The sequence below is a fragment of the Lactuca virosa genome, chromosome 5, assembly GCF_052849685.1.
Source record: "Lactuca virosa cultivar CGN04683 chromosome 5, Lactuca_virosa_CGN04683_v6, whole genome shotgun sequence".
Classification (NCBI taxonomy): Eukaryota; Viridiplantae; Streptophyta; class Magnoliopsida; order Asterales; family Asteraceae; genus Lactuca; species Lactuca virosa.
Window position 1 is genome coordinate 421,197,368 of NC_136430.1, and position 20,174 is coordinate 421,217,541.

Below are 20,174 nucleotides of genomic sequence, written 5' to 3' on the forward strand. Positions count from 1 at the left end.
CAAATGATGGAGGTTTCAACATTCACACTCTTCCTGATTCACTCAATGATATCAGCCAAGACATACCTTCAAGAATTCAACGCGATCATCCGATCGATAACGTCATTGGCCAGCTGGGTGACGGAGTTAAAACTAGAAGTCAGAGTGGAGATGTCAATGCATGTCTCTATTCTTGCTTTATATCTCAAATAGAGCCCAACAACGTTGAGATGGCTTTGAATGAGCCCAACTGGGTAGATGCGATGCATGAAGAGCTAAATCAGTTTGAAAAGCTCGGGGTTTGGAAATTGGTTGAGTTACCGAAGGGCAAAGGTCTCTTGACACACGTTGGGTCTATCGTAACAAGCAGGACGATTCTGGTGTAATAGTGCGCAATAAAGCAAGGTTGGTGGTTCGCGGGTTTCGACAAGTTGAGGGTCTTGACTATACTGAGGTTTATGCACCAGTTGCTCGATTGGAGGCTATTCGTATCTTTCTCGCATATGCTTCCTACATGAGCTTCACGGTCTAATCAATGGATGTCAAGACTGCCTTCTTGTATGGCAAGGTGAAGGAAGAAATTTATGTTGACCAACCCCCTGGGTTCGTTAACTCAAAGTTTCCTAATCATGTCTACAAGTTGGACAAGGCGTTGTATGGGTTACATCAAGCTCCTCGAGCCTGGTATGCGACTCTAACAAAGCACTTGCTCGAGCATGGATACTCTCGCGGCACTATTGATCAAACTTTATTCATCAAAAATGTTGGTAATGATCAGATACTAGTCTAGATCTACGTTCACGACATTATCTTCGGGTCTACCTGTCCACAACTTTGCAAAGAGTTTGAAGGCGTGATGAAAAAGCGGTTTGAGATGAGTTCACTGGGTGAGATGACCATGTTTCTGGGGCTTCAGGTCAAACAAAGTTCAACCGGAATCCTGCTACATCAAGCTAAGTATGTGGAGGATATTCTTGAGAAGTTCGGGTTTGAAGACGCAAAACCTGCATCGACACCAATGGCTGAAAGACCTCTGCTGAATCCAGATATTGATGGCGAATCCGTAGATCAGACACACTACAGATCGATGATCAGATCCTTGATGTATCTTATTGCAAGTCGTCCCGACATCATGTTTGCAGTTTGTCAATGCGCTCGCTATCAGTAATTATGGAGGTTGTGAGCTTGACAGGAAATCAACATCTGGAGGGTGCCAATTCCTTGGAGATAGGCTGGTGTCGTGGCAGTGCAAGAAACAGCATACCGTCTCTACCTCAACAGAAGAAGCGGAATACGTTGCTGCAGCTGCCTGCTGTTCTCAAGTTATCTGGATCCAACATCAGCTGTTGGACTACGGTTTGAATTATCTCGAAACCCCAATTCACTGTGATAATGAGGCCGCAATTCAGATTACTAAAAATCCTGTCCAACATTCCAAAACCAAGCACATTGATATCAAAATTCATTTTATCAGAGATTGTTATGAGCACTCGCTCATCCGGCTAGAACAGGTTCCCACTGCCAATAATGTGGCGGCTCTGTTCACCAAGCGTTTTAACAAAGCTCGATTCGATGTGCTTGTGGGATTTTTAAAAATGATTCGTTTTGAGGATTAAATTTTTTTTTAGGTTAGGTTCGTTTAAATTTGCGCATTTTAGTCATTTCATTCTCACCCATGCACAAATTTAGGGGGAGAAATAAACAAAAACCAAACAAAAAATTGAAAAATTAAAAAAATCCAAAATCATCTTGTTTCTGTTTTATTTTGTTCAGAAAACAATAAAAAAATCCAAAAACATTAAAAATTAAAAAAAATCAAAAATATTGTCGCTTACGGTTTTGCTTGTTGATGTAGTACAGGGAAGTGATATTATCAAGTGATAACAGGCAATCTGAGTCTGTGTAAGGGACTGAATCTGAATTGTCTAGGCTCTGTGTTCGATGTGCTGGTAGGCACGAGGGATTAAAATGAAATTGACTAGGCATTAATGAACTTAAGGAATCTAGAGACTTGAAAAATCTTGACCTAGATAGATCCATTTAGCCTGACAATACGACGCTCAGATAGGTTGAGCAGGGAGATATACATGATAATCCACCGGTCACATTAAAGTAATCCGTATCTACAACTGTGGTTTAACTCTTCCTCGATGTACAAACTTTGTCCTTAATTTCGGTATTGATGGGGCGACTGGGGAATTCCGATAAAGTAGGTCTGTAGAAAATTATTTTCTTGCTTTCTTTCTGTTAGTCATATGTTGCCTCCTCTGCGTGATTGAAATACATCCGACCTGGACCGCAACATATGCAATTCTATTTCTCTGCATCTTCTATCTATGCAATTCTTCATGTCTGTTAGTCATATGTCGTCTCCTTTGCGTGATTAACCATCCGACCTGGTACACAGCATATGTACCATTCTACTTCTCAATCCCTCTAAATCTGGTTAGTCATATGTTTCACCCTCTGCGAGATTGGAAGAGATCCGACCTGGGTGTATAGCATATGCATTCTAAATCTGACTTCTCTCATAATAATTGTCTGCTCACCTAAAGTAAGGAGTACTTTGGAAGTTCCTGATTATTGGGGTATGTCAGGAAGCGGGAAACATGTTCTAGTACATTTAAAATTGAACAATCACTAGGTTGTCTGTAGATCTCGCTGCTCAATTTAGGTGGACAACAATATCTTTGGTCGTCGTTAGATGAATGGTCCTTAAGGAATATTATCTAGGAACTTAGGATCACATTCTCTTGTCACTTATAGTATGTCCTAATTTTGTCACAATCTCTCGTGTTTAAGTGGAACACAATACCGGCAATTGACCAGATCTATTCATGAAGGGAGAGGTGCTGATAAATGGATAAAGTCTGTCTAAAAACTTTGATCCCAAATCACTCTTAAAGTTAGATATCATTTTTATTTTTATTAAATTTGTTCATAGTTTTCTTCTAGTTTAAATATCAGGGGAGAATTAGAAATTTTAAAAACCAAACAAAAATAAAAAAAAAATTAAAAATCCAAAAATAGTGTTATTTCTGTTTTATTTCTTTTTCAGAAAATATGAAAAATTCAAAAAAAAAAATATTGTGTGCTAAATTTTCTTTTAGTTTTGTTTTGTCTTGAATAGTGAATTCAGGTGAAGATGAAACTCATGGAGTTTGTGTCGAAGATTTCTGAGCCAAGGCTTCATCCATGATCATCGAAGAATTCTCATTCGAAGGAGCAAGAAATGAAGATTATTCTTTCGACATTCAATCTTTCAACCCTAGTAGCAAGGTCAAGCAATTGAAGATTATGTGACAGATTGCATTGAAGCCTCCTCAATCAATTTGCTGCTATCTTGAACCTGCTGAAGTGATCCAGAAGATTAGTTCTCTCTGATGTTCTCTCTGAAGATTCTCAAGCTGAAAGCGCTATCTTTCAAGAATCGGTACGTCAAGCCTCCTCACCCAATGTGCGTTCAATGCCAAATTCTGAAGAAATGCCCAACTGCTCAAGATGAAGTCAATTATTGAAGATTCATCATGTTCATCTTGAAGCTGTGAAGAATTCGAAGATTAAAGCTGAAGCCAAAGCTCCCAATGAAGATTATCAAGAAAGCCAACTACTTTTTAGGGGGAGCTTGTTGGGTCATTTAAGAAAAGAAAAGAAAGTTATAAACCAAGGGGGAGATTGTTGGGTCAAAAATATGGTTTATACTTTGCTTTTCTAAGCATTTATTGTTTTTATTATTTGGGCCAAAAATAGTATAGGATTAATTGTAGCTTGGACCGAGCATTGGATTATTTGTATTTTGGGCTTGGCCTTAGGTCCATATATATATAGGGTGAGGATTGCATGTGAGTGATGAACACTAGAGGAGCTTAAGTATGTGCATTTGAAGGTGTTCTAGAGAGAGAGAAAAGAGAGTGTGTGTTAGTGTGTGTGAATCTTGTATCCGGATCTTCATTCATATCAATACATACAAGATTCATCATCTTCTTCTTCTCCTTCTCTTCTCTTTGATCTGACATCATCCGTTTGATTGGGATTCCGCACCATCAAACGGATCTGATTGATACACAAGCAGATTAGGACCTTACAATTGGTATCAGAGCAGGAACCGGTGTCAAAGCTTCATTCAATCGAGATTTGGACTGCTTAAACTGATATTCTTATCGTTCGAGATTGGTTTTAGTGTTTTCGTGGTTAAAGGAACTGAATCTACTGCAAAAACGTGTTTTTGAAGGCATTCAGGGAGTTTACTGCCAACTGTAAACCCTTTTACGGTTGTAAACTCAAGATATTGAACAACCGTAAACTGTGAATCTTCAACAACCGTAATCTAAGCTTCATTAACCGTAAACGCTTAAACCGTAAACGTACAAACCGTAAACACCTCAACCGTAAACATAGTTTACGGTAGTAAACATAGTTTACGGTAGTAAACAGTTCAACCGTAAACCCAGTTTACGGTCGTAAAATCTTCAACCGTAAACACAGTTGACGGTCGTAATCTCATCATCATCAACCGTAAACACTTTTGTGACTTTAATTTGCTTTAATTTCAAATGGAATCTCAAAGTCAAAATCATTTTCACGAACTTGATACTGTCATGGGCACTACTACGTGTATTCCAAGATTAATGTCTGCAGATGGTTTTCCTGAGTGGAAGTACAGAATTGAAAAATACATTAAAATGAAGGATTTCAAGGTCTGGAGAAGCATTCTTAGAGGCCCTGTTAGAATCACTATGACAGTTGGAGGCCAAGTGATTGACAAGGCTGTTGAAAACTACACTGATGAGGAGTTTGAGAAAGTTGAAGAGCAGGAAAGGGCTTTAGCCACTCTAACCATGGCATTATCTCCTGATATTGCTCAAGGTTTCCGAGAGTACACTTCAGCTAAGGATTTGTGGGAAGCCCTAATTGAAGTATATGAGGGAAATGAAGATATGAAGGAGAGTCGCCAGGACATGTTAAGGCAAAGGTTCAATATGTTCAACTACATTCCAGGAGAGACTCTTGAGGCTCAGCTGCAGCGGTTCACAACTCTCACCACTGACATGAATATATATGGGATTTTCTTGACCAAGTCAGAAATTAACAAGAAGCTTCTAAATGCTCTTCCTAGATCATGGGATATGAATGTTGCTGTGATTAAGAAGACCAAGGATCTAAATCGCCTCACTCTTGCTGAAATCATGGTGATCATCAAAGCTTGTGATATTGATGACAAACAGAGAGAAATAAACCATGTGAACTCGTACTCTACTGCAAATCTTGTAATCTCATCCAACAATGCTCTCTCATCAATCATGACTTCCTCAGGTCAAGTGTTTGCTGCTCAACAACCTCAGATTCAAACCTTTGCTGCTTCATCATCCATTCCACAAAGTCAGCCATCTGTCACTCCACAAGCTGTTCCCCATCCAAATGTGCCAGTTGTAGCCTCTTCCTCAAACACAAAAGACACTGATGAAAATCTGGCTCTAGCCACTGGGCTTGTTAACTGCTACAATGCTTTTGTAGCTGGATAGCTTCCACCTCAGCTGTCCTATGCTGACTTGGATCAGATTCATTTTGAAGACGTGGAAGAGATGGACATTACCTGGCAGATTGCTATGGCTGTTTTCAGGGCCAAGCAGTTTGCTAAGAAGACAGAGAAGAACAACTGGGGCATGAATGCTGATAAGAAGGTGGGATTCAACAAGGGCATGCTGCGATGTTTCAACTGCCACGAGACGGGTCATTTTGCTTGTGAGTGTCCAAAACCAGATCGTAGGATGAACAACAACAGGACAATGGTTGCAGTGGAAAACAATCGTGCAGGTGTTGCGGTTAATGGTGAGACTGCTATGGTCGCTCAGTCCTTTGACTGGGAGGACCAGATTCAGGCTTTGAATATTTCAGGGCCAGAAAATGCTCACCTAGCTCAAATTGATGATGTTACCATGAAGAATGATGAAGCTGATCCTGAAGCTGAAATGATGGAGATGCAGTTTGCTCTGATACCAATTGTAAGGTCCTGGAAAGGATCTTTACCAATGATCAAGCAACAAACAATCACAGAAGAAGAAGAAGAAGAAAAGAAATCGAGCTTGCACACGTTTATATTCAGAAAAACGTCAGGTACAACTCGATGGAACACTCTGTAAACACTATGGCATCAACCACTACACATAGACCTATACCTCCACTATATATACAACACTGGACCGCAAACTGGGTTTACGGCCATAAACTGGGTTTACGGCCGTAAATGTGTTTACGGCCGTAAACATGCTTTCTGACCGTAAACACATAAACAACCCACAAAATGTATTAACAACTCATACTGAACTAATACAATGAAAGCCTAGACCAAACCATTAACTGGACCCTTCACTTTGCTCAACATGTTACAAAGGGTAATTGAAACTAAATGAACAAACTTTTATACTTGTATACATATACAAATATATATAACTAAAATTTAAATGACACTCGGACAAACAACTGATACTTGTAATCCCACATCCAAACAAGGAAAAGGAACCAAAGTGGCTTATTAGTCCTAAATCTTTTAAATCTTATTTATATAAATATATGTATACTAGTATGATTTTTGGGGAAAAATATAAGTTTATAAAAACATTTAAAAGAAGTTTGATATTTTGAAATTCATTTTGATGACTTGATATCGTTTTGAAACAATCATTGAAAACCATTTGATTTGATGATAACTGAAATCCATTTTTGATAAGATATTTGAAATCACTTGTTTATGACACAAAAAATTTGTGTTAGACTTGTATCCCCCCCCCTTTAAAACAGTAAAAACTATGAAAATGTGGGGGTATGAACTCACCTGTTGTAAGTTATTCAAATGTAAGGTCGGTGTAGGATGCTAAGTGTCAAGTGAAGTCTTGAACACAATGGATCCTATTAAACATATATAATGATACATATATGGATATAATAGTGTATATAACAACTAATTATGATAGGGAAACACTTTAGGGAGTAGGAAACACTTGAATTTAAGTGTTACAATCACATGTGATTGCTCTAAAGGTGTTTACGGCCACACAAGGTGTTCACGACCATGGCGTTTACGGCCAATGATGTTCACGGCCTAAGAAGATCTTGAGTTTACGGCCAAGGGAGATGCTCATGGCCATAAACTCTTATGTTCTTGGGAAATGGTTGTTTTCAAGGGTATATGTTATGAGCTTCTATAGAATAACTAGTATACGGATGGATACTTACGTTTTGAAACTTGAATTAGGTATTCACGGCCTAAAGAACTAGTGTTTGTTCTAGGTGTTCTTGAAGATCTAGCCAAAAGAGATGATTTCATGGATGAAATCATAAGGTTTTACTAGATTAAGCATGATATCAACAAATGAATGGAAGGAACACTTACTTATTTGAAGCTCAAGGTATAAATCTTGATGATAGTTGAGAGGAAAAGTCGAGTTTCTTGGGTTGAAAATGTGAAAAATGGAGAAAAATGAAGAAAATCTATATATGTATGCGAGGGTTTACGGCCGAGGAGATTGTGGTCCGAAGTCGGCAAGGCGTTTACGGCCGAAGCCTCGTTTATGACCTGCGAGGAGTTTACGGTCCGAAGAGTTTACGGTCGTAAGCTCTTTGCGGCCCGAAGTGTTTGCGGTCCGAGGAAATGAATAGTATGCGAAGTTTCTCGTTTTTTAAACCCTTTCCTTCTAAATTCAACTATAGATATTTTATGGATTTTAGCAAATAATGGTTATTATCATAACCTTAATAAAAATCCAAATAAATAAAAAGGACTTTAGTTGACCTTTGTTTGACTTTGGTTGACTAGAGTTGACTTTACAAACAGAAAATAACGGGATGTTACATTGTCCCCTTGTTAGAGAGAATTTCGTCCCGAAATTAGAGTGTAAGCAATTAAGCAATTACAAACAACTAAGAGAAAAGATGAGGATATTTCAGTTTCATTTGATCCTCGCGCTCCCAAGTAAATTCAGGTCCCCGCTTGGCATTCCAGCGAACCTTCACTATAGGAATACGGCTTTGCTTTGTTTGTTTGAGCTCTCGGTCCATGATTTCTACTAGTTCTTCCACAAAGTTGAGGCTCTCGTCAATATCGATTTCGTCGAGTGGAATAACAAGAGTCTCGCCGGACAAACACTTTTTCAAGTTTTTGACGTGGAAAACAGGATGTATGTTACTTAGTTCTTGAGGTAGTCGGAGTTTGTAAGCTACGGGACTAATTCTAGCAAGAATCTCGAATGGTCCTATATACCTTGGATTCAACTTTTCACGATTTCCAAAGCATATCATGCCTTTACAGGGCGAGACCTTCAACATGACGCGGTCACCAACCTGGAACTCCAAAGGTTTTCTTCTTTTGTCAGCGTAGCTTTTCTGTCTATCTCTGTAAGCTTTAAGTCGCTCCCGGATTTGCACGATTTTCTCTGTGGTTTCGCGAATGATTTCCGGACCAGTGAGAGTACTGTCAGGAATTTGGCTTCTAGCTAGTTGCCTGTCACCCACTTCAGCCCATCACATAGGTGATCTGCACTTGCGGCCATAGAGAGCTTCGAAAGGAGCAGCATTTATACTAGTGTGATAACTATTGTTGTAAGAGAATTCGACAAGGGGTAAATGAGCATCCCATGCCTCACCAAAGTCTATCACGCAAGCTCGCAACATATCTTCTAAAGTTTGAATCGTCCTCTCACTTTGTCCATCAGTTTGTGGATGGTAGGCTGTACTCATGTCCAGCCTAGTTCCCAAAGATTTTTGTAAAGACTGCCAGAAACGAGAAGTGAATCTACTATCTCTGTCAGAAATAATAGATATTGGCACACCATGCAGTCTAACGATTTCCTTGAGGTAAGTTCTTGTTAGCTTCACCATCTTGTTGGTCTCTTTGATTGGTAAGAAGTGTGCGGATTTGGTTAATCTATCGACGATTACCCAAATAGTACCATAACAACCTGATGTCTTGGGTAACTTGGTTATGAAATCCATTACAATCTGCTCCCACTTCCATTCAGGGATTTCAGGTTGTTGCAATAAACCTGAAGGTTTCTGGTATTCTACCTTGACTTTGGCACAAGTAAGGCACTTTCCCACAAAGGTAGCAATTTCGGCCTTCATGTTTGGCCACCAGTATAGTTTCTTGAGGTCCAAGTACATCTTGTCTGAACCTGGATGAATGGAGTATCGGGTTTTGTGTGCTTCATTCATAACCACATCTCTGTAACCACCGAACTTTGGTGTCCAGATTCGGTTCATGAAACAATAGACTCCATCATCCATGACTCTGAAGTTTTTATCCATTCCTCTCAAAGTTTCACCTGCCACGTTTTCAGGTTTTAAGGCCTCGAGTTGAGCCTCTCTGATCTGTGTGGACAGATATGAATGGATTGTCATGGTCAACGACTTTACTCGGCGTCCCGAGTATTCTTTTCTACTAAGGGCGTCAGCTACTACATTAGCTTTACACGGGTGATAATGAATCTCACAATCGTCGTCGTTCAGTAGCTCTACCCATCGTCGTTGTCTCATGTTCAGCTCTTTCTGATTGAAAATATGTTGGAGACTTTTATGGTCCGTGAATACTGTGCATTTCGTTCCATATAAGTAATGTCTCCAGATTTTCAGAGCAAATAGTGCTGCTCCTAGTTCAAGGTCATGTGTTGTATAGTTGACTTCATGTGTCTTTAGCTGTCTTGAGGCATAGGATATCACCTTTCCTCTTTGCATAAGAACACATCCAAGCCCTTGATTAGAAGCATCACAGTATACTACGAAATCCTCTATCCCTTCTGGGAGAGACATCATTGGTGCACTACACAAGGCTCGTTTCAGCGTTTGGAACGTTGTTTCTTGTTTTTCTCCCCAGCTAAAAGTTACACCCTTTTGCGTCAGGGTGGTAAGAGGTTTAGCTATTCGAGAGAAATTCTAGATGAACCTGCGATAATAGCCAGCAAGACCTAAGCATTGACGGATTTCTGTAGGTGTTTTGGGTGCTGACCAGTTTTCAATTGCCTTTATTTTGGAAGGGTCGACGTGTATTCCTTCAGAACTGACCACGTGACCTAGGAATTCAACCTTCCTGATCCAAAATTCACACTTTGAAAACTTCGCATAGAGTTTCTCGGTTATAAGAGTTTGCAATATTTGACGAAGATGTTGGCCATGTTCCGCTTCACTTCTTGAGTAGATAAGGATGTCGTCGATAAAGACTATGACGAATTTGTCCAGAAATGGACGACACACTCTGTTCATTAGATCCATGAACACAGAAGGTGCATTCATCAATCCGAATGGCATCACTACGAACTCATAATGACCATAACGAGTTCTGAACGCGGTTTTGGGAATGTCATCCTCCAAAATCCGTAACTGATGATACCCGGATCTTAAATCTATTTTGGAGAAGTAGCTCGCACCTTGAAGTTGGTCGAACAAATCGTCAATGCGAGGCAGAGGGTGTCGATTCTTAATGGTAATTTTATTTAGCTCGCGGTAGTCTATGCCAATACGGAATGATCCATCCTTCTTCTTCACAAATAAGACCGGTGCTCCCCAGGGTGAGAAGCTTGGTCTTATGCAACCTTTGCTAATGAGTTCGTTAAGCTGGCTGGATAATTCCTGCATTTCAGAAGGTGCAAGACGATATGGAGATTTGGCTACAGGGGTAGCCCCTGGAATTAAGTCGATTCGGAATTCAACTTGTCGTTCAGGAGGCACTCCTGGAAGATCATCAGGAAAAACGTCGGGAAAATTGCAGACCTCAGGAATGCTCGCTATATCTTTCACTTCTTGCTTTTTGTCTACCACGTGAGCTAAGAAAGCACAATACGCTTTACAAAGGTACTTCTATGCCTTGATACAAGAAATGATCTGGAGGTTCGTTCTGGGTTTGTCGCCGTAAATAATAAGAGTTTCGTTAGTTGGCAAGTTCAGACGAATGGCTCTTTCATAACATAGGATGCCAGCATGGTTAGGACACAACCAATCCATACCTATTATAATGTCGAAACTTTTGATAGAGACCGACAATAGGTCAATTGGGAACGAAAAGTTATTCAAGGTAAGAGTACATCCTATGTATATATCGTTGGAGGATTCGGATTTCCCGTTAGCCATTTCGACTGTGAAAGTTTCTTTTAATGGTTGAGAGTTTTGATTTAGAAAATGTTTGAAATTATGGCTCACAAAGCTCTTCTCAGCGCCACAGTCAAATAGAATGCATGCACAAGTGTTGTTGAGAAGGAACGTACCCGTGACTACAGCTGGGTTTGCCACTGCTTCTTCATGACCCAATGTGACACTAGTCAGATTTTGGTCAAAAATAAATTGATCAATAATCGTAATTGGGATGAACCAAGTCGTAGAGTTTGTAACAAGGTTTCCAAAAACATAAAGAACACTGAAATCCGAGTTATAACGAAGAAGTTATGACCAATCGAAAATCCACGTCAAAACCGGCAAAACACTGTTTAGTATAAAAAGTGAATTTTCTATAAAAGGATTTTTAGCCTTAACAATCTAAATGAAAGTTGTAGAATATGTTAAACCGAGAACGTTCATAAAAAGAACGTCAAAATCCGACTTCGTATGAGGAAGTTATGATTTTTCTAAGTTTCGGTTTAGCAGTAGACAACTAAAAATTCGAAATATAAATCGATCGAAATTTAGCCGATGCAACTTAAACGAGAATCGAAGGTCTCGTCAAAAGTAGCACAACGGTAAAAAGACAGACGCAAACGGACGTCGGATGAAGAAGTTATGAATTTTTAACGGATTTCCTATCCCGGTCTGTTAAAAATAATAATATTAAAAATAAAGTCAAACCAGCCAACGAAGTCTAAATGAAGGTCGTAGAGTATGATTTTACCTACACGTGCATATAAAGAACGTCAAAAACGGAGCTCGTATGAATTTCGCAAGTTTTTGGCACAAAAATCGAGAATTTGTGGATAACCGAGAAATTTCGCATGAGTCATCTCGGACACGTCGTCTCGCATGCGAGCCTCCACGTGTCATCTACTAATTGGATTGAAGCCTTGCGTCGCACCTTCTGATTCGACCAACTCCGCGGTCCACTCACCTTCGGACATCCTCGCAGGAGACACCCCTCAGACCCTCGTGGCATCTACTGAGTGGACCGAGGTTCAGTCGACTGTTGATCCGACGCACGATGCCAGGTGTCCGAACCGAAGCCTCCCCCTTGCATGCGAAGCTGCCACCCGCCTTCTCCCTCGCCACCTGTCCGAGACACGCGTCGCACCATCCTTGCTTCGGATCCGAGGCTGCGGCCTATATAAGGCATGCGAGACTTCCCGGCTACTTCACCATTTTCACCCTTTTTCACATTTTCCACCCCCGTAAACTTTCTCACGACCCCCAAGGCCCCGGTATCGTGTCTAAAGCCCGAAGCAAGCTCCGGAGCCCCGAAATTCTCGAGAAGTTATCCTCTCTCCAGTCGAAACTCTGCCCGGTTTGAGCCGGTTTCTCGTCAAATAAACTCTTTCCGGGAAACAAAACGCTGCCCGAATCAGCGCTTATCAAAGTGAGTTCATACCCCTATAATTTACCTTTTTAATGGTTTTTAAATGCTTTTTAGGGGGGGGGGGATACAAGTTTAACACAATATTAAACTGTGTTAATATCTGTATGTGATATTAATCACACAAAGAGTTTCCGTATGCTTTTAAGAATTACCAAATACTTCCAAAATAACTTAAAGCCATGTTAAATCTTTAAAGTCATGTAAATTCCGTAAAATTCTTTGAAAAAGGTTTTTATAAACTATTTCAAATTATAATCACCAAAATCATGTTTATATATGTATAAGTATATAAATAAGATTTGAAGGGCTTAGGACTAATGAATTACCTTGTTTCCTTTTCCTTGTTTGGATGCGGAGTTAAGGTGGTGTTATTTGTCCGAAGGTCGTTTTCTTCTTAATTATATATATATATATATATATATATATATATATATATATATATATATATATATATATATATATATATATATATTATACATATATGAGTATAAAAGGTTACTCCTTTTGGTATCGTTACCTTTGTATCAGGCTGAGCAAATGTGTTCATCCATGAGAAATCATGCTAATTAGATAGAACATATAAATTATAATAGGTATAATTTATGATCCAAAACTAAATATACAAGTATGATTCACGACTGTATACTTTCCAAGGAAATTACCAAAATTCATTCAACTATACCAAGATATGTATAATACCTTTAATATACGAAGAACATATTAAAGAAGTAAAGATACATCCTACCGGGTTTGCATTAGCAAAGGTACTATACAGAGTACCAGAGTTAGCAAACACGAGGTAATAATACATCCTACCGGGTTTGCATTAGCGAAGGTACGATACAGAGTACCAGAGTTAGCAAACACGAGGTAATAATACATCCTATCGGGTTTGCATTAGCGAAGGTACTATACAGAGTACCAGAGTTAGCAAACACGAGGTAATAATACATCCTACCGGGTTTGCATTAGCGAAGGTACGATACAGAGTACCAGAATTAGCAAACACGAGGTAATAATACATCATACCGGGTTTTCATTAACTAAGGTACGATACAGAGTACCAGAGTTAGCAATCACAGGGTAATAATACATCATATCGGTGTTGCATTAACCAAGGGTACGATACAAAGTACCAGAGTTAGCAATCACAGTGTAAAAATAATACATCGTAAATCTCGTTGAAACAATAAATTTGTGAGACCCTTCACGGTGTACTTATCTAAGTACGACTTTTAAGTCCTGACCTGTTAACCAAAATCTCTTTTAGGGAGAGCATGAATTTGTGTATAGATCTATATGGGACTGACAATCCCACACCTCTACTGTTCGCTACAATTTGGCCGGCAGGCCTAGGGTGACAAATATCATACCATTCCGACGCCTGAAGAACGTCGCCGCAGGCATATCAGTCATATTAGTATGGTTAATAGAACTCACATGGATAAAACAACGAGTGAATTACAAAGTAATATACTTCTCTTATAACAGTAAGAAAAGATAATTACATCCGGACCAACTATACCTTCTGTAGGTTTTACTTACAGTAAAAGCTACGTATCATGAAATCAAGTATTGTACTTCTGGTTTTAAACATTTAAGACCACAAGGCAGTATTATGGATAATACAATGTTTTCCAGGATTAATACTAAGGTTTTTACTATAGAACAGATATAACTAAGAATACTTTTACAAATGAAACGGTTTATGGAATTAAACCACTTATATAAAGGAAACAGTTTATGGGATTAAACCACTTATCAAATGGAACTTAGTCATTCAATCTCGGTAAACTAGTATAACATAAAAGACCTTTAGTGGTTAATTCTATAATTCCTTAGTTATTACATCAGAGTTATACATAAGTAATGTCCGATTGACAGTGAAATGTGTGACTTTCGCCTTACCTCCTGTTCCTTGTTTGGTTGTGGGCTTAGGGCAGATACACCAAGTTGACTGTCCATTCGATATTGTGTTATATATAATCAGTATAAACTAAGTAATTATAGAGGGAAACTATTGAGGTTATCAATCTAGCACCTCAGGAAATATAGGATTTCCTGGATAAACCAGTAAACTTATCCAAAGAACTTAGGGTATACTTAACAGAACTAAAATACTTATGAACTCACCTGCTTAAATGCTGATCTACTCTTTCCAAATAACTTGTATTCTCAGGAATCCAGTAGACAGGTACACTCCCGAAGCTTTTGAGAAGACTACCTAGTACCGTACCGCGACTCTTGTCTTATCCTGTACCTACTTTGGTGTTTGAGTATGTAATGTTTAAACACTTATGTAAAACTTATACTTATTAATGCAATGGTTGTTTGTACTTTGATTACTATATTACATGTGTTGTGATGCTTACCTAAAGTCCTCCGCCCCCGAATGTTTCCGCCGTTCCGGTTTGGGGGTGTGACACCCAAAGCTAAAATTCTCCCAACTCCAGCAGTATTTCCAACTTTAGGACAATCTTTCTTGAAATTTACCACTTCACCATAATTGTAGCATACTTGACCTACTCCAGCAGCAGGTACTTGGTTAAGTGGTTGGGGTGGTGCTCTACAGAATCGAGCAGTATGCCCTTTTCTGTTGCAGTTACGACACTGCATTTCTCTTGAATTTCCATTATCGTGAAAATTGCACTTGTTGCACTTGGTAAGATTACCAACATAAGGCTTAGCTGGTACTGGGTTAACAGGAACAGCAGCAGGTACAGTAGCAGCATTGACTATAACTAGCTATTGCTTCTTTGAGGAATCCTGTGAAAACTTGCCCTTCCTCTTGTTCCTACCCTTCTTGTTGTTGTTGTTGTTGTTGTTGTTGTCATTGGTTTTGTTGTTGTTTCCCTTCGGTTGTTCTGGTACAGCACCACTGAGTGTTGATGGGCTCCGTGTTCGATAAGAGATTGTGCCAGCTCTTTGGCACTGTCAAAAGTAACAGTCCTCGAAGCTAAGACACTTGACTGAATTTGGGGCGACAGTCCCTAAGTATATCTCTCAATCTTCTTGCTCTCCAGAGCAACCATATCCGGGCAAAGAATTTCCAGATCACATAATCTACTAGTATAGGTTGATATGTCAGATCCAACCATCGTAAGACCCCAGAGCTCCTGCTCGAGTTTCTGAACTTTTCCTCGCGGACAGTATTCCTGCATTAACATGGCTTTGAAGTTCTCCCAGCTTATCGAATTAGCCACTACCAAAGTAAGTGACTTAACATGGCCATTCCACCACGTTAAAGCTCTTTCCGAAAAGGTACAAGCAGCGAATTTGACCTTGTTGCTTTCAGGACAGGAGCAGATTTCAAAAATTGCTTCTGTCTTTTCTATCCACTGCCTTAATGCCATAACTCATCCGGTTCCATTAAAGGTCCTGGGTTTGGTATTGGAAAAATCTTTATAAGTGCATTCTCACGAGTACCCATGACTCTCGCCATGGTTAGAAGGATGTGCACCAGCTCCCGACCCACTAGCACCAGGAGTATTGATATGAGACATGGCAGCAGCTACAGCCGCCGTGACCGCCGCTTGGAACATGGCGGGGTTGAACTGAGGAGGTGGTGGTGGAGGTGGCACCGACACTTCATTAACAATGTTACGTCTTGGATTTCTACGAGGAGGCATCTTTTTCTATAACAGTCAAAAGATACAAACATGATAAGATATCAAGAGTGAATATGAATTTTGATATCTCTGAACTAAAACATATAGTTCAACACAAATCTTGTAATGAATTGGAAATAGAAGTCTACGACAAGTACATCTTGTAACAAAATGATATGAAATTGAATGGTGGAGATCGAGAATGGGATGGGTTTGGGGAAGTTAAGGAGCTTAAATAGGGCTCAAAACACGAAAATAGGTTTTGTGCACTAATCGCGTACGCCCAATGTACTCCAGGAATGCCTAGTACGCCCAGCATATATTCGGTACGCCCATCGTACTAGACTAAACCCAAAACCTTCCTAACTTCAAACAATCATAACGTTTTTGTTCCAACTCCGTTTTCAGTGATATTTATATCCACCTAAAGGTATTGAAGAGACCCACAATATTATCTTGATATCTTGGACTAAAAACTTCCCGAACAAAAATCCATATTTCATGCAAGAATACCGGAACATCACTTTTCCCGTTTTAACCTTTGACTCTAACACAAACCAAACTCTTGGATCCAGTAATCTACATTACCCACATCCAAATTGGTCCAAACCTCTCTTTCCCAAACCCTGAAGCCTTATGATACCTGATCTTTGGGTCACGACCACGAATTATAAAACAACTTCAAACAGGGTGTTACAACTCTCCCCACTTAAATTAGATTTCGTCCTCGAAATCACTCCTTGCTACTTTCCAGACAATCACACGATCCGACCATATCTTCCAGATGGCTGATAAAAGTCGACCCTAACATACGATGACCTTCCAATAATCAAACCCATCTTTACTAGAACTCACATACTGGCGACGAATGAATCTTTGCTCCCAATGACCTTAACCAATAATGAACAACCATCACCACTCAACTCAAAACCCAGAATCCAATACCTTATCTGACTTCAAGACATACAAAACCATTATGAATCACAACTAATATGGATCTACTTTGCAATGTAATCTGAATGAAATCCTTACGACCCTAAAGTATCATGTTGACCAAAATTCGTGTTTCCGATCTATCCAAGATCTTTTCGAGCTCCGAGGTGATCTACCAATTATCTAAAGCAACGGATTTCCGAACGTTCGCTAAAACCAACATCCTTTCAAATGATTGCACCACGAGGCTCTATCCAAGAGTTTTTCTAGCAAATCTACCCTAACCCACTTGTCTATAAGGCTTCAACAACCCTCCTATTCCAACTAGGGATATCATAACAAACCATCACACCGATGCAACGTAACTTAATTTGCTCTAAATGAATGCTACAAACACACATGTCATCTTACATCACGACCGGCCCATACGACCCATAACATTCCTTGCTTCCATGAATGTTGTGGCCTTCCTAAAGTCTCACAACCCATCCTGCCATGGTCAAATCCCACCTAGAGGAAACTACGAGCAAAATCGTAGATTCACCACACTCTCACAGCTTCTCATGGACCTGGTGAATGGTACGGGTCACCCCATAGTCTTACAATGCCTCTATCACTATCTGCCTAAAAGATCTAGTATGCTAAAAAATCATATTAAAGTGATATTTCTAATTAACATGTGATACTAAAGGGTCACACTAACAACAACATGATATAATTGATTATATATTAGAAATTGGTTTTAATAAATATTCAATGAACTCTTATAATTAAATTGGAAATTATTTATTCCTAGGAAATGATAATTTTCATTAGCATGTAACATTATATATAATTCATATGGTATGAATTAATAAGTCATTAACAACATTTTGGACTAGATAAATTCTTTTGTCTTTTACCATAAGGTTAAAGTTTATATTTTATAAACTTGGTTTATAAAATATAAAAGGATTTTGTCTTATTTTGCTTTTATAATTTAAAAATATGGCTAGACAAAATAGAGTATGGGCTCTTCATTTGTTTAATGAAAAGAACACTCCTCTAAAAAGACAAGCATGGACAATATGATTAAAATAAGGAGTGATGGTCTTTGATTAATTTATTCAAAAGAAAGGCATAGATTGAAGCACGAGAACACATAGGCTTTAGAGTGAGGCTTTCATTCTCTTGTCTTAAGCCATGCAAAAAATCCGAAAATTGTTCTCTTCATCTCACTCTCTCTAGTTTTGTTAAGAACACATGAATATTACTTGCTTCTTGATGCTCGCTTTATGTTATTATTTTGATAAGAACATAAAGCGTAAGAGTCTTAAGAGTTTTATACAAAAGAACTAGCATTCTACGTCAAGTTCATTCATTGTTGGTGTCTCTAAATTTCTACATTCTTCATCAACTTCCAAGCCTCCCAAGAGGATCCAAAGAACCATAAAGTTTTTAATTTTCTCCATCTTCTTCTTTGGTGCTTATTTTCTTTCCAAACTTTGCAAGAAGGTCCTTGGTGGGTTTAAACTTGTTTATGTAATTAAAAAATGATTAAGTCTTCCGTTGCCCAAATATTATGTTTTTGAAACTAGTTTTTGAATAAAAACCTAACAAATGGTATTAGAGCCACCTTCCAAGTTTGGTTAGATTTTTTTTTATTATTTTTGGAAATCTTATTATTTGGAGAATATGGATAACTTGGTTTTTTTTATGAAAACAAGTTCTAACATATTTCGTATGAGAACTTTATAATTGTTATTTTATGTGACAAAAGTTTTCATGCATCTTTTGTCATTTTAAAGTTATCTTAGAAAAACAAGGGTTGTTTAATGTGTATACTGATATGTATGATGTGCATAAACTAGCCAATGACCATTGTGTTTGTTGTGTTGTTGTATTTGTTGTTTTTGTTATAAAAACTGTTATAATAATTTATTTATTCATATGTTATGTAATAAATGAAATATGTTACTTTTCTTGTTTTATTTTTTTTAAATAATAGATTAGTTGTTAGAAATAATTTATTTGTACAAAAATGTAACAAGAAATGAAGTTGGAGGCATTTTTTTAAGACAAGAAGGCAATTTTCGAGGTTTTGAGGTGTGCAGAGACAAAGACAACCTTTTCAACAATCTGTTGCAAAAGGTGTTGTTGTTGACAGCTTCCCTTGGAGCTATTGAACCTAATGCAACATTTTATGCAACCTTTTCTGAAAAGTGTTGCATATTGCTGAAATATTGCTTTAAAGAAGTTCTTCCAATCTTTTGCAAGCAATGGGTATTTTCTCAAGTGGGAGCTTTTACAACAACACTACAAGAAGATTTTTTGGTCCCTTAAAATGTCCCTTTAAGAAGGGACTTGATATTTTTGTGCTGGCTCACAAACAAATGTCATTAGTTGGTCATGTTTATGCACATATAATTTTATGCATGTTTATGTTGTTTATTTTATCATACTTCCTAGATATAGCAGACACTCATCTCACAATCATCGTTTAGCATTCTAAGTTTAAGTCTAGAAATTTCCTACAAATTCCTAGTTCGCTTAAACTACTGCTCTGATACCAACTTTGACATCACCTATTTCACATTCAGAAAAGACCGATTTGTTTATGCTTTATTTTAAAATCAAAAAATCATAGTGTCCTTTTTGAAAAATAGTATTGTGGAATTTGTTCCCAGAGGACATGATAATGATATTATCAAAGCATTTCTGAAGAAATGTATTTTATTTATATTAAAATATTAGGATGTCATCGTCAATACATAATTATAAGCATAAACAGACCTTACATTAATTTACACTAATGATCTACATCTCCTTGAATCCCTCAACAGAATGTATCTTTAATATCGCTACATGTGATATAATAAACTGAGTGGGTCAGGTTGGGAAACTTGGTGAGTACATAGGGTTTTCAACCCACAATAAAATAGTTAATTCGTTTCTTTCATGTCAAACAATTAACCTGATTACCCATCCATATTTTCTTTACTTATTCTTACCTAAAAATTTACCTTTCTATCCAACTCTCTCCCAAACACCCCTAAAGCCTCAAGGCTTTTGTCTAGCACCTCCTAGGTGTTAGTAGCGTGCCCTAGAGCGCTAGAAGGCCTTGAGAAGAAGAG